Genomic DNA, 16,749 nt, shown 5'->3' on the forward strand with positions numbered 1-16,749 from the left:
TAGCTTTAGCTTAAACTTCATCATCTACTTGACGAGTTTAGTTGGAGACAATTAATTTGTTGGAAACTAAATATTAAGTCAAGATGATCATGTGAAAATTACATTGAAAATATCTTACATTATTTGCGCGAGACAACCATTTGATGTTAACTTGGGAAGTTTCGTATTGATCTTTTAATCACTTGAAAATTACATCAACTAACTTGATGCTCCATTTTAAATTACACAATTAACGATCAATATAAGAACATTAAGTGATTTATTCCCCACAACTGTTGCATTGAGCGTCTAAAAAATTAACATTTTATATTGGATTCTTAACTACCTTCAACTAAAACTCATGGTTTGGAAATACCCAAAGCTATTTGGATCCATTAGACTTGACTTTCCGCGATTCCTCCACATCTTTCATATCTTGCATTCTACCGATTCCCTATGTTTTTCATATCTCGTATTCCATCGATGGATAAGAATTTCCCAAGTATCATAGCTTGGATTCCACTGGATGCATACTTGGTAGGGGTAAGCATGAACTAGATCGGTTCCGTTTTCTCCTAATGTGTGCAGGTTTCAATTTTTACATTCGCATCCGAGCGGTTGGATACAGGCGTTCCAATGAATTTATTTTATAATTAATATTTAAAATATATAAAATATTTATTAAAAATGATTTTTATCATGATTTCCATTTACACACAACATTTACTAACATTTCCTTTACTCACCCATTAAATACCAGTAAAGAAACTCATCGCATCAAATACTAGTAAAGAAACTCATAAATTTCATTAATAATAATAATATTTTTAATTTATATAATGCTCCCTCCTTCCCACCAAAGTTGAACATATGTGATAATTTAATTTCTAATGCAGAGTATAGTAATATCGTGAATATATACTAGTATTTAAGGTCACACATGGTTCAGTACGGTCCGGTTCTCCTATGGAACTGGTCCCTATACTTGGTGTTGACCGATACTTCATTTTAAGGACCGGTACCTGTACTTGCACCTGGCTGTACCTTTACTTCCGATACCGATCCAGTACAAGACCCGTATCGGGTTTTTACCTGAAAAACAGTTCAAAATACTAAAGTCTAAAACAACATTTCCAGCAACAATGCAACATTACAAAATAAGTTCAGTTAGTAATATACATACTTAAGTAGTTAAATTCAACATTTCCATAACTTCAACATTATAAAATACTAAAAAGGAAAAACAACATTTCCACACCATAAGTCTGTCTCCCTGTAATTCACTTCAATACCAATCCCTAAAGTTCAATCCCTGCATCATCTAGCTCAACCAATCATTTCTTCCATTCACAGATTCATCATTATCACAATTTCTTCATTTCAATCACCAGTGCCCCCTGTAACTCAAATCTAATCTAAACTACGCCACAACTTCATTCTATACCCATCTCAATCTCAATTCAACACCACCAGATATTCAATCATATTTCTACCAAATCTCAGACTCTACACTTGTTCTTCTGTTTCATACATACACCAGCTGCAACTCTTATAAACTAAATATTCTAAAAGTATCAAATTCTTCTTCATGTCTTCATATGCTACTTGAATCTTATCTATAATCATTCCCAGATTGTTTCGTCAATCCACAACCATAGAATCTCTCTCAGATCCCTAATATGAAAGAACCCTAATTTCCGGCTGATTTAGGGATGAACATAAACCCTAATTTTCTATGAAATCAAAACTAAACCTCAAACAAAACTCTAACTAAAAATTTACGGAAGACCCATCTTTAAGTTGTAATGGTCCATACTAGGAAAGGATTTTTTAATATTGCTGTCGTATAGACGTGCCATTTCATATTACCGAACTAAGGAACTCTGTACCAGGGATTAAAAGAAACTTCGTAACAACCCGTAAGTCCTTTTGGTGTACAGGACAACAACGAGAATATCAACCATTAGTCATAGACTCATGGCGGGAATATCAGCGATAAGTCATACGGGCAATACGATTGGATCATTGGAAATCAATTTCTCCTCCCGTGTGACTTGTCGCTCATACTACCGCTATGAATTATCGCTCATATGGTTATTATCGATCGTATGACCGATGATAAGTTTGCGCAGAGAGTTCATATAGAGATCGTCGGGGGTTCTGAAGGATATGCTTGTGTCCATTGTTCCGAGGGGGTCATCCGAATCACCATCATAAACCATCCCGTCCTAATTATCATTCTCACAAAACTTCTTCTCCATCCTAATTGATCAAAAAAGTCCGTTTGCAAGTAGAAGAAGAACAACACTAGTTATCTTGTAAACAGATGGAGCAAGCATCAAGAGATTGGAATTCCTTGCGTTATCCGCTCCTGCTCTTAATTGAGAGGTATAACCTATGTAAATCAGGTAAAGGAGCTTGACATAATATAAAGATGTTATTGTGTACGGGTCCTCGAAATTGAGGAGTGTATTGAAGGAGGGGGGTTAACGTTAGTGGTACCAAAGATTTCGAATAACAAAGTACATGCCTCACCAATCACCATCCATGAAACAAAAGGCGTTCCATGTTATGAGGAATCTTGTTCAATTATGAATTTCCTTGAAAAATCCTGTTACGTTATGGGCTTGAACATATACTATTTGGTTGAGAATCCTGCTACAAAGATTTGTTTATATTGCTTCAAGTTGCCCGTTTCTGGTGTGATGATGCCAACACGTCACTCCTATGGTATTGAACCAATACGTGATTAAACTTCAATCGGAGTCTAGCTATATGTTGACATTGCAAGAAATATGTTTCTGTGTTACCAAGAGTGTTCTTGACATTTACAGGTTGAGTTTATACTATGTAGATATGGTTTGGGATCAACACAAACCTACAATGAGAAGGTTGCCATGGTACTAAAAATGTGCATCGGTGCACATCCAATATATAATAAAACTTTTGTCGATAAAAATCACAAATGTGCTCCCGCGTTGTTGGATTCATAATAAACAGGATCTTGTATGCCGTGGTGTGAAATGTAAAAACATACCATACTATTGCAAGATCCAACTATTGGGTGTGAATTAGTCCATTCATAAATTCCTTCATCCGGGACGTGATTATTGTTGGCTGTTACCAAGAACCAAGAACCAAAACCCATTTTCCAGTAGCAAGTATTGGGTTGGGTAGGAGACAACGTTAGCTCCCAAATATTGTTGTCTGTTACCGAGAACCGAGAACCGAAACCCATTTTCCAGTAGCAAGTACCGGGTCTGGGTAGGAGACAACATCTCCCAATTATAGGTCATATTGTTGGCTGTTACCATCAGGTTGAAATCTTCCTCGTTAATATGTTCTCTATAGAAGAGTCGAGTAACTTTGTCTTTCCCTATTCCGTGTGTGACACCAAAAAGGAGTCCGATTCTTTTGTACGCAAGGACATTATTCCACTCTTTGCAAACCCTTTTGCTTACTAAAGCGCTTTCTGTAGTTTCGAGGCGTTGTAATATCTCGGTAGTCAATTCCGGCAACATCTCCATCACAATTAGTGATTAAATATTATTATCAGCAAAAAATAACAAGAATTAAGGATTTTCTTATTGCAGATTGCTACAAGGATATACGAGCAAAGCTTATATAGACATCTCCCGCAGATTGCACATGTTGGCCAATGGTCGCGTTCTTAATGAGCAGGCGTTATTTTGAAATTTTTTTCCGGTTATAACTATACGCACCTATTGGTCAATGGTCGCGTTCTCAATGAGAAGGTGTTATTTTGAAATAGTTACACGGTTACAACTATATGCACTTGTTGGCTAATGGTCGCGTTGATGTGCAGCTCTCGTCTGTCGCTGTGAGTATGTCTTACCGACAGCCAATAGGCGAATGAAGTGAAACAAACTTGAAATAGAGTGATGAGTACATATTGGTTGTTGTGTATGCTTACAGAAATTGAAATAGTAATGGAAGTGGTTGTTTTGTTCCAAATGGTCTTCGAAGAGCCTTAGAGAAGCTACAATGGTTACATGGTGGACCCGGGAAAGCGTATAAAATTGAAGTGAAATGAAAACGGGCCTACAGTAATACCGAAAGTGCACGGTCGTCAGTTGTAGCTCATGCAAGTACGGGTCGATTCCACAGGGACTGGGTGTGTTTGGAGTGTGTAGCTATTTTGGGCTTCTAAGTTGCTATTGGGCTTTGGTAACTTCTAGGCACAGTGGGCTTGGCTTTGGTTTTGAAGTGCACTGGGCTCTTGATTGAGTTTGTGCTTTGGCTTTATTCTATAAGAATGAACTGGGCTTTGGGCCTTTGGACTACAGATGGACTGAACTGAGCCTTGGGCACCCTAACAGTGGTCTGGGCTTTTGCTTCACCCTAGCAATGAGCTGGGCTTTTGGCCTTAACCTAACAGTCTACAATGACAAAGAAACAGAGAACAAACCAGGAAGGACAAAAAAACAATGGCAAAGAAAGAACAGTGAAGGTAAAGAAACAGTAGTGAAGAGTAACAAAGATATAGTGTATCAAAGAGTGACAGTGAAATGAAAACAGAAAAGAAACAGAGAAAGAAAACATATGAAATGAATAAGAAAACAGTGAGACAAAAACACTAAAGTGACAGTGGTAAAGACAATGAAACAATGGAAGCATATACAATGGCAGTGAAATGGTGATTGTTAACAGTGGCAAAGTGCCAACGAAGCAAAGTAAGTTACAAAAGAAAGTGGTAAAAGAAAGGTGGCAGTGAAGATGATGTGAAGCAATGGTATTGAAGTAAACCAAGGCTATGAGCCAAGGGCAGAGAGGAGGTTGCAGTTGTGGCTAAGCTAAGGCTTAGAATCCACCTTGTGTCCTAGCTAAACAATGCAAAAACTTAAGCATCCAACTAGAATGGGAAGAGAATAAGCTTGCTCACTGATTTTCCCCTAGCATTGACTGTCTTTTGAAAGCACAGTCAATCAAAGGCATATCAGAGCACCAACTTCTTCCCATTACTCAAGCAAAACAGGCCTTCCTAGCAATTCATCATTCATTAGTGCACTAAGGTTTCATCTGAGCCTCAACAGTGAACTCAGAACATAATTAACACTACAATGGAACTAAACATGATTAACAGGAACAACACACATTTAAACTACAATGTCAAAACAGTAACACACATTTAAACAACACATTTAAACAACACACATTTAAACAACACACATTTAACAGGAACAACACAACATTTAAACTACTAAACAGTGAATGAAAATTGCAAAACAAGAACCCTAAAAAATTAACAGTGAAATTAAATTAACCCAATTAGGGGGTGTCTCGGCTAACCAAGAACAGTTTTTGCATTCTCTACAGCTTCCCTTTTATAGCTTACAACAAAATCCCTAATTTCACAAAACCCTAAATTTGTAAACCCTAACTTTTGGGGAAAAATCAAATTCGACATACCCATGTGTGAATTCTGCTCGACCCATGCCCTGTTGATGTTCTACTGCTCCTCCTCTAGCTCTTGTTGCGCTGTTGGCCTAGCCCTAGACTTCTGTGAACCCTAGCTTCTCTCACTGTCGAGTTTGCAGCATCAGGACTCGATGCTACAGACGAGAAAGGGAGAGACAAGGGTGGTGATTGACTCCTGAGTTTGTCGGGGGAAGGTGGTAGTGGTGGTGTTCGAGGTGGAGATGGAAGAGATGGTGGTGATGGATTTGCAGAGCTCTGCAAATTTTTGGGAAGAAGGGGAAGAACTCGATGGAAATGGGATTAGGGTCTGTTTGTTTGGGGTGTAGGTGTTCGGTTGCTAGGGTGTGAAGCAGGTTCAGCGGAGTTTGATGATCTGCGACAAGGAGCGATGGATGGGAAGATGGTAGGTGGATCCAACGGCGATACGGAGGTAAGCGTGGAGCGACCGTCGGATGAAGGGATGTAGCAAAACGGACGACCCAAGATGGAGATGGTCGTTGCGATGTAAAGCGGGGGCTTCGGAGTTTGATGTGCGATGATGGAGCGACCGTAGGATGCTGAAATGCTTCGATCTGACGGCTGAAATCCGAGACGGGCTTGGATAGTGGAAATGTGTTTGAGTAAGGGTTTTGGGCCTTGGGTATGCCAAGCCCATGTCTTCTTTAAGGACAATTCTTCTTCTTCAAGCCCACTTCTAGCCTTTTGGTCTTGTGCACAACATTCTTCGCGGCTTCCTTGTGTAATTCCTCCCGGCTTTTCACTACTTTTCTGCTCTTTTCCGCTCTGCTATTCATCCAAACTTTATTTATTACCTAAAAATGCAAAATTAAGTAAGAAAAATATTTATTCTTGAAAACAATGAAAATACAGAATATGGGATAAAATGTAGAATTACTGCACAAAAGATGAGTTAAATGCCAACAAAAAGGGATAAATATATACAATATTTGGCACTCATCAAATACCCCCAAACCTGAATTTTACTTGTCCTCAAGTAAAACAAAACTAAGGAAATCCTACCTATACCACTGTCGCTGGTCTCTCGAATGCATTTAGCGTATGCACTAAGCCTTTTAAACCACTAAGTGTCCCTAGTGGACGAGTTGAAGTCTCGTGAAGGTTTGCTTAGAACGTACCTACAAAGTTCTAGGTCAAAATATAAGCTCAGATTCCATCAAATGTGACATGTGCAAGTCAGTTAAGCTCACAGCAAAATGGAGATGTCAATCTAGCTATCGAAGGCACAATCCTAGCACTGATAACAAATAAAGACATGTGATAAGAGTGTAAAGTGTATCTACACATGTGTAAAGAAAGATCGGATGTTATGACTACTAATCACCAAGAGAGAGTTTCTCAGGCTAAGAACCAAGGTCGAAATCTAGCTAGCTGTCCGGACTTTACGAGAATTGTGAATGAGTTGGAGGTATTTCACAATTACTCGCGTTGTACATCAATGGCATACACCCTTCCTTGCTTATTACAATGAAACACAAAAGATGACTTTACATGACTCTTATTTACATTGACTACTCTTTTATTTTTGGAACAAGAGAGATGGAATTGATAAATACTTGATTTTTTTTATTTTTTTTTTTTTTTCTGATATTTTTTTTTTGAATATATACATTTTTTTTTTTTTTTTTGAAAAGGAAACACTTTTGATACATATACAAAAGGAAACAAAAGATTACATGACACTTTGCAAGAGGTAGCCCTTTTTGATGCACCCAGTTAAATTCGATGGTTGTCTTTCTTAATGTAACCTCCACCTTCTATCCCAACCAACCAAAGAACAAGCTAGTCAAGTTTCGTTCAGTATTCTAAAGTGATTGGCAATCGTGACTTCCTATCAAACACCTTGAAGATCGAGGCTATACATGTATTGGTAGATCGTGCGCGTGCAAATTTCTTATCACTATGTGAATTGTGCTAGAATCAGGGTGCCTAAATATCTAGACTAAGACTCCTAATAATTACATATTTGCACAAGAGTCAACATTTCAAGGTAAATGAGCTCCATTTTTATGTTTTTTTTCAATTTTTAATTTTTTTTTTTTTTTTTTTTTTTTTTTTTTTTTTTTCAAAAAGAAGGAGTTCTTGTTTTCAATTATGGCATATTATCAAAGTATCTACTTTTCACCCCCAAACCTAAACTAAACATTGTCCTCAATGTTTCAAAATATGAACAAAATTATAATACAACATATGAAGAGGATCATGTTGAGTAGAGAAAAAGGAAAGAGAATACCCGATTTCGGCGAAAGCAATATTAGAACTCCGTTATTCAAGGCAAGAATCCAACATATGTCAGCCGAGATCATATTGGATTAGCAAAATTTATACAAAAGGAACAAAAAGGTTTTTAAGAAATTTTATCTACTGGATTATATACAAAAATTCACCATACACTAACAATCTAAAGAGTTGATGATCAACCCAAAAGACAAAGTGTAGAGGTTTCAACAGCTTCACACAATAATAATATGATAGGCATGCAAGTGAAGCTGTGAAACAAAATGAGCTACCCCCAAACCTGGATTTTTCAACGGATATAATTTTGAAAACAAAATCGCGCAGTTTCGGGGGTTCATCATGCACAAGGTCTAACTCAAAGTGAACTGTGCTAGGGACGGGCAAACATGCTAATTCCAACTGTGGTTCCTCAAATTTATTATACTTAGAAGCAAAATAGTCCAAGAGGACTTGGGAAGCACACAGTTCCAAACCTAGATTAGGGACTCTCAGAAAAGTCGGTTTGACAATATGGGTACAAACCAAATCTAGGTTGGGTGGAAGGCCATCAGATTGTGACTTATGTAGGACGATAGGCACATCATTACTAATCACATCAACATCTCCTAAGTCTTCTACAAGTGTCATAACATGCTCACAATCATCAAACAAATTGGCAAGATCACAATCAGAGTCATCAACACCATCAACAAATTTATTCTCATGCATCGGCAAATCAGGAGAAATATCACAATGTGACCTAGGTAGAGAATCAGACACATCAAATATATTTTCATGCATATTAGTGTCTACAGAAGATTCAACTATTCCTATGTCATGCTCATCTTCACAGAATAATTGTACGAATCCCATGTCAATATCAAAATCATATGAATTACAATGAGTATTAGAAAGAACAACATGCATGAAGGTCGAGGGCGAGAAGCCATATGTTTTTGAACCAACAGGTTCCACAATATTTTCATGTTCTTCTAACATATCATCATAATCATCATAATCATCATCATGGTAGCATGCATATTGGTCCTCATTAACAGTGGTGGTGTCATTAGTCGATTCATGTTCCTCTAAATTAGGTTCATATTCAACATTATTTACATGAATGGGACTAGACACTTCATTAGGGACAACATACATTTCCTCATGAATTTCCTCCTTTTGTAGGTGAAGCAAAATCTGATCTAAATATGCATGAATTCGTGATGTAGATCTATCATAGTCTTGCTTGCAGAGTCTTAAAGCTTCTGTGGTGGAGTCTAAATTCATGGGAGTACCAAATTCTTCATGTTCAAATTGTGGTGAATGGTACATGTGTGCATGGTCATTAGGGTTTACAAAATATTGATCGCAACCCTCAAAGGATTGATTATGGTCCCAATGACTACCATTCTCACAATTTATGGGCATTTCATACCTTGGATTTTCTCTAGATTGCCTAAAATTATGCAAAATATGACAAATCTCAACAGGGTGGTCTAAACTACCACATGCGGGACATGCATAGATTTCAGGTTGCCTAAGAAAATTAGATGTGACAGATTCCTCATGTGATTGCATTTCTAAAGTTGTGATTCGAGCTTCTATTTGATCCATAAGTGATGATTGTGTGAGTGAGGCTCTAGCAGAATGTTCATTTTCACGTTGTGATGAATGATGCATGTGTGAATAGTTATTAGGGTTCATGTATTGAGGCTCGGGACTTTGAAAATGTCCATAATAATTCCTATAACTATTGACATCATGGAATGGAGGAGGATCACAATGTGAATTTGGCCCGTAAGCAAGTTCTCTAAGTGTTTTGTTTCCACTCCCCGAAGCAGGCCAAAATCTAGACATGATTGGCTCAAAAGCTAAGTAACTATGTACAAAGCTCAGAATTTGGTTTTTAAAGGGTTTGGATTTTTGGGAAAAATTTGGTTTTGGTGGGAGACATTTTTTTTTTTAAAAAAAAATTTTGGGAGCAAGTTTGGTTTTAATGGGTTAAAGAAGAAAAAATTTGGTTGTTAAAATGGGAGCAAGTAAAATTTGGTTTTTTGAATGGGAGAAAAGTTTTGGTTTTTGGAATTAGGAGCAAAATTTTGGTTTTTTTTTTTTTTTTTTTTTTTTTTAAAAAGAAAATAAAATTTGGTTTTTGAATGGGAGCAAGCCAACTGTTGGTTTTGTGTTTGCTTTGGCTCAGCTGGTTTGAAAACGTTTGGTGAAACTGAGTCCAAAATCTCGGCCTAGAATTTGGGTACTCGGCCCACTAACGAGTTAACCTAGCGTGATCGGTTACAAGCTCAGCTGGGTTTAAAAACCCAGAATACAAAATACAAGTCCAAATTAAACAAGCTCACAAAAATTAAAAACAAGCCCACAAATTAAACAAACAAGCCCACAGAAATTAATTACAAACCCAACAGAAAATAAAAAGCCCAAAAATTGGCTTTAATATTACAAGCCCACAATTAAAAATTGGAAGCCCACAATTCGGGTTCTCTTAAATGGGTTACCTTTTAAGCACAGCCCAGCTGCTCTGATATTGTTGCAAAAACCCAGTTGGGCTTTGGTTCTTTTCCTTGGTGGCGTCTCAGCAGAGGAAAAACAGGTTCAGAACAGCAGGTCCAACAACAAATAAAGTGAAGCAGATGCAGATGCAAATGCTATGCAGTGAAATGCAAAAATAGCTAATAAAACTACAAGAAAAACACAACACCAATCCCCGGCAGCGGCGCCAAAAACTTGGTGGACCCGGGAAAGCGTATAAAATTGAAGTGAAATGAAAACGGGCCTACAGTAATACCGCAAGTGCACGGTCGTCAGTTGTAGCTCGTGCAAGTACGGGTCGATTCCACAGGGACTGGGTGTGTTTGGAGTGTGTAGCTATTTTGGGATTCTAAGTTGCTATTGGGCTTTGGTAACTTCTAGGCACAGTGGGCTTGGCTTTGGTTTTGAAGTGCACTGGGCTCTTGATTGAGTTTGTGCTTTGGCTTTATTCTATAAGAATGAACTGGGCTTTGGGCCTTTGGACTACAGATGGACTGAACTGAGCCTTGGGCACCCTAACAGTGGTCTGGGCTTTTGCTTCACCCTAGCAATGAGCTGGGCTTTTGGCCTTAACCTAACAGTCTACAATGACAAAGAAACAGAGAACAAACCAGGAAGGACAAAAAAACAATGGCAAAGAAAGAACAGTGAAGGTAAAGAAACAGTAGTGAAGAGTAACAAAGATATAGTGTATCAAAGTGTGACAGTGAAATGAAAACAGAAAAGAAACAGAGAAAGAAAACAGATGAAGTGAATAAGAAAACAGTGAGACAAAAACACTAAAGTGACAGTGGTAAAGACAATGAAACAATGGAAGCATATACAATGGCAGTGAAATGGTGATTGTTAACAGTGGCAAAGTGCCAACGAAGCAAAGTAAGTTACAAAAGAAAGTGGTAAAAGAAAGGTGGCAGTGAAGATGATGTGAAGCAATGGTATTGAAGTAAACCAAGGCTATGAGCCAAGGGCAGAGAGGAGGTTGCAGTTGTGGCTAAGCTAAGGCTTAGAATCCACCTTGTGTCCTAGCTAAACAATGCAAAAACTTAAGCATCCAACTAGAATGGGAAGAGAATCAGCTTGCTCACTGATTTGCCCCTAGCATTGACTGTCTTTTGAAAGCACAGTCAATCACAGGCATATCAGAGCACCAACTTCTTCCCATTACTCAAGCAAAACAGGCCTTCCTAGCAATTCATCATTCATTAGTGCACTAAGGTTTCATCTGAGCCTCAACAGTGAACTCAGAACATAATTAACACTACAATGGAACTAAACATGATTAACAGGAACAACACACATTTAAACTACAATGGCAAAACAGTAACACACATTTAAACAACACATTTAAACAACACACATTTAAACAACACACATTTAACAGGAACAACACAACATTTAAACTACTAAACAGTGAATGAAAATTGCAAAACAAGAACCCTAAAAAATTAACAGTGAAATTAAATTAACCCAATTAGGGGGTGTCTCGGCTAACCAAGAACAGTTTTTGCATTCTCTACAGCTTCCCTTTTATAGCTTACAACAAAATCCCTAATTTCACAAAACCCTAAATTTGTAAACCCTAACTTTTGGGGAAAAATCAAATTCGACATACCCATGTGTGAATTCTGCTCGACCCATGCCCTGTTGATGTTCTACTGCTCCTCCTCTAGCTCTTGTTGCGCTGTTGGCCTAGCCCTAGACTTCTGTGAACCCTAGCTTCTCTCACTGTCGAGTTTGCAGCATCAGGACTCGATGCTACAGACGAGAAAGGGAGAGACTGATGGTTTATCAAAAGTGATTGTAGTAGTGGTAAAAACAGGGTCTTTTCAGACTTGTGAAGGTAACAAAATTTCTAGATTTAAATAAAATTTAGGAAAAATAGCAAACTGAAGTAAAATTTTATGGAGAAATAGGGGTTAAGATTCCACCAATCAACAATACTTATGTGATCTAAATTTTTTTTACTATGCAATTTAAATAATTGGGTTGATTCTAAATATTGCCAAGAGCAGATTTTCCAAAATATCAAATGTTAATCACAAGTATAATGCATCAAGAGTCTAAAACTAAGCATGCATTATCAAGGGAAAACACAGTTGATTAATAAAAACCATTTAAATCATTTTTATCAATGCAATTAATCATATAAAAATATTGCATAAATTAATAAAATAGAGATTACCACATAATTATTGTGAGAATGGCTTCCTCTGTCACCCCTGGGATTGGGTTTAGCTCCTCATCTCAAAAACACACTCACAAGATGTATTCATGGCTAAATAAGTGTTTTTATTGATGAAAATAATTGATAATTGAAGTTTGTAACGCTGTTGTACTGTTGCAGCGTCACTGTTACAAAGGGGTAGTGCTGAAAATAATCGATAGAACACAAGTGTTGTATAACAACGACACAGAGAGCTCGATGTTTGCACTGTTGAAGAACTACGACCCGCAGTGGACAGTCGATGTCACTGTTGATAAACGACGGCCTTGGAGAGTCTGTTCTTCACGTTCTTCCTCCTCGCAGCAGCAGCAGCAACAATCAATGGTATCTTCCTTGTTTCGGCTCTGAACTCTCTCCTATTTCTCTCTAAACTTTTCTAACCCTAAACAGAAACCGTGTGCACTGTCTTGACTTTGTGTGGATTTTCTGACTTATCCAGCCCAATTAGATGGGTCTAATCGCTTCTAACAGGTCCCTTATGTCTTGTAGAGTCCGTGGGTACCAAATTTGCCCATTTAATCGCCTCCTAGGTCGCTCAAATCATTGATCCAAAACTGTTGACGCTGCTGCCTTTTTTCCCGCCAAAATCCAGTGTTGAAACTTTGAAGATGACCTCCCCCTATCCAGTTCCGGTGTCCCTTTAGTACATGCCCTGAAATGGGGTGCCCCTTAGTAATTAGGTTACCCCTTATCCAAAGTGAGAGTCCGTATAGTAATTTTCTCCCACGAGCGCAAAAACCACTTTTTAGCCAATTTCGCCGCAAAAGCTTATTTCTCCAAAAACACCTACAAAGACATAAAATAACCAAATAAGTACAATATCGAGTACTAACAATATATACAAATGAGCTATATTAGACACATAAATGCGTCTATCAAATACCCCCAAACTTATTATTTGCTAGTCCTCGAGCAAATCTAATCTAAAATAAAATGACTACACTTAGCACGTGCAGTAAGCCGTTAAACCACTAGGTGGCCCTAGTGGCGGAGTGTTGTCTCCGGGGGGTTTACCAGAGGTGTACCCACAAAACCTTAATACTCCAGAGCTTAGCTATCTACGCAGAACCTTGGAAGGCACTAAAGAATCTCCTTGGTTGGCATACTTATTGACTACAGGAAGAAGTACCCTGATGCGAAATTCCAATTGCTGTACACGAGTTTGCACTCAAGCACACTAAAATTCATATAAAGTGACAGAGCTCTACTCAGATAGTTGCACTATGGACATCATATTCGGAGTCTAAACTAATCACATGGATAGATCAAGAAGATGGATATAGAAAACATAGATGGTTTTGATGTTTACTAAGTGAACGACGTTTCCCATATCTGTCTGAAGGCCTCCGCCAAAATGAACCTATCCTAATGGATTGAGATACTAGTCTGACTAATATCAACACACTGGCATATACAAGGGTACCAGTGGTCGATAACCTAACTCTAGGTCAACACAACTGGCATATACAAGGGTACCAGTGGTCGACTTTATTGAATTTATTCCTTTTGGTCAAATGGTCTGGTCTCAATTTTTTATTTTTTATTTTTTATTTTACTTTTTGGTAACTACCATTTTTTTTTTCATCTTTTTTTTTCATCTTTTTTTTTTTTCATGGTATCTCAATCACTCTAATTCACCCTAGCATTGGTAACAACTTGAATCGTGGGCCCCACCTATCACTTAGAGAAACATAGTTTAAAAACAAAATAAAATAAAAATAGAAGTGAAAAGGACTCAACGAGATATGGTGAAACTATCATGTTATTTCTAACACCTGAGCTCTGTGCTTTTATGAATAGACTCTTTAGATGTTTCCATCTAATCAGATTGGTTCCTCAAACTCCTACAATCAAAATGCTTCCATCCACTTAGATTAGTTAGTGCAATCCTCAATAGGCATAAATTTCTAAGCTCTGGAGTTTATTTATTCATACTAAAAAGTTTCTCCCATACCCCCAAACTTAAACCTAACATTGTCCTCAATGTTCTAAAGATGAAATTAAAAGCATGAACAAGGAGAAACTGTTACCATTTGAAATGAAAGAGTTACGGAAGGATATTACCTGGTTGCATGAGATTGGGTTACCTCCCAAGAAGTGCTAAGTTTAAAGTCTTCAGCCAGACTAAGAAAAGTATTAGTCAACTCGAACCGTATAACAGTAGCCGGAATAACTGTGGGTCTTTAACACCAAAAAGAGCTGACAAAAGGAAACTGCAGTGAACCAAGAAAATGTACAAGACTAGCATGCCCTTACCTAGTTTCCTGATTAAGATATCTATATCTAATTGTGGTTCAGGTTCAGGTTCTATAAAAGGGTCTAAATATATTTTTAGGCTGCAACTCCTCAAAATTGAGATCCGAATTATTAGGTCCTAGAGTCTGTAAGTACTTAAATAAGAACTTAGAAGCACAAAATAATAACCTAAATAATTGAGGATCCTCTAAGTCAATCAGGTTTGACTTACATAATTGACCACAGTGAGAGTAGTGGTCATTCTTAAGAAAATGTGTCGATTCTAATATCCTAAAGTAATTAGGTTTAGTCTCAGAACTTAATAATTGACACATTTGAAATTTATACGTTCCCACAATTGTTTGAAAAATATTTGGTGGGAAAAAAAGTCGATCTTAGTATCATAGCCTGGTCTAACCTCATCAACCAGAGGATGGGTTTCTAACAACTGAACTTCCTTATGGACATCACTAGGTTCAGGAAAACGAGTATGAAAGTAATCTTGTAAAATGGTTGAGGCATTGATGTCAAGTCCTAAGTGTGGGGACTTTCTGAGAGTTAAAGGTAAGGCACTAGGGAAGTGATAATCACCCCCAAACTTAGAGTTTTCAGTTTCTCTAGATAGACCTCTAATTTTTCTTGAATTTCCGTATCTTCAGAGTCCTTAAAATATTCAAGAGATTCTTCTAAGTTATTATCAGGTAGTGCATCTTTACTCATCTCTACGGGTCTATCTTCTTCTTCCAAGACTATTGTTTCTAAGTCGCTAGACTCTAAAACAGTATTTTCGAAATGAACCCGTTCCTCTAAACCACTATCGGCTTCGTAATCAAAAGGAAAAACTACATCGTCTAAAACGGTGGTATCCCTAATCAAATCCTCGCCTTTTGAATAGGTGAATAATCATAAAAATTATTTGGATTTGAAGTAGAAATAATATAATCACTATAAAGCTCAATTGGATTACTAGATTCCTGATTACTATGCCTACATGTTTCAGATTCTTCATCACTACTATCCTCATCATCATAATAGTACGAAGATGATTGAACCTTATCTAAATAAGTAGTGTTACCAATTATAACCTCGTTATCTTGATTATGTGAAAAAGTATCTTCATTCTCAAGGGTATTATTGGATACACTATATTGGCAATTCAAGTTATTTCGAGCAATACTTTCATTCGTCTCTAACTCAAGTCTACGTGTCGACTCAGCTATCCTCTCAAGGGTCTCTCCAAAGAAAGTTCCCTTAGTGTAGATCTAAGTTTTGAGTTAATCTATTGAGGATATCTTCTACAGATTCAGTTGTTGTTGCAGTTCTTTCGTCCATAACTACATTATTCACCTCATCTAATTTATACGTCGATTCAGCTAACTGACGTGATGACTTAGCTAAATTCCTGAGAGTCTCTTCTAGAGAAGGAATAGGAACTGAAGGATCATAATAAGGACTACTTTTCAAAAGTTTGATTGTATCCTCTAAAGACGAAGAACTAGTATTATAATCTTCTTGCTGTATGACTGATGCGCGTGCGGATAGTAATTGGGCTCACCATGGTATGAACCATAACCTTGAAAAGGTTGGCGTCCCCAGTCACTATTCTCACTATGGTCATAATACTGATGATGTCCATATTCAAATTCAGGTCGATATTCATTGTATTGGCTTCTATCATACCAGTTCGACATTCTTAATTGCAGGGGAATTCTACGCAATCACAAACAAGTCCGACTCGACCAAATCAAACCTATAGAATCTAGCAAACAAAAAGCATGATGGCTCCACTTAGATTGTTTTCTAGACCAGCTTCTATTCCTTCGAAAAGGAATTCGTTACAATTTGAGCACACCCCTCTGGAATCAATCCGAGCTAATGTAAGTTGAATCGAGGCGAGGGAAGCTCAGTGGAGCTTTGATACCCAAGGCCTCACCGCTATCACAAGGCGGCGCAGTCACGCATTCAACTCACAGAAACCATCATGAACTTTGAAATGTGCTTAAAGAGCAACCAATATTTTTCGAACGAGTTTCCTATTAAGCTCGTTACCCTATTGGTCTCGTTCTATTCAAAATTTTAGGCTTAGGTTC

This window comes from Papaver somniferum, chromosome 6, assembly GCF_003573695.1.
Source record: "Papaver somniferum cultivar HN1 chromosome 6, ASM357369v1, whole genome shotgun sequence".
Taxonomy (NCBI): domain Eukaryota; kingdom Viridiplantae; phylum Streptophyta; class Magnoliopsida; order Ranunculales; family Papaveraceae; genus Papaver; species Papaver somniferum.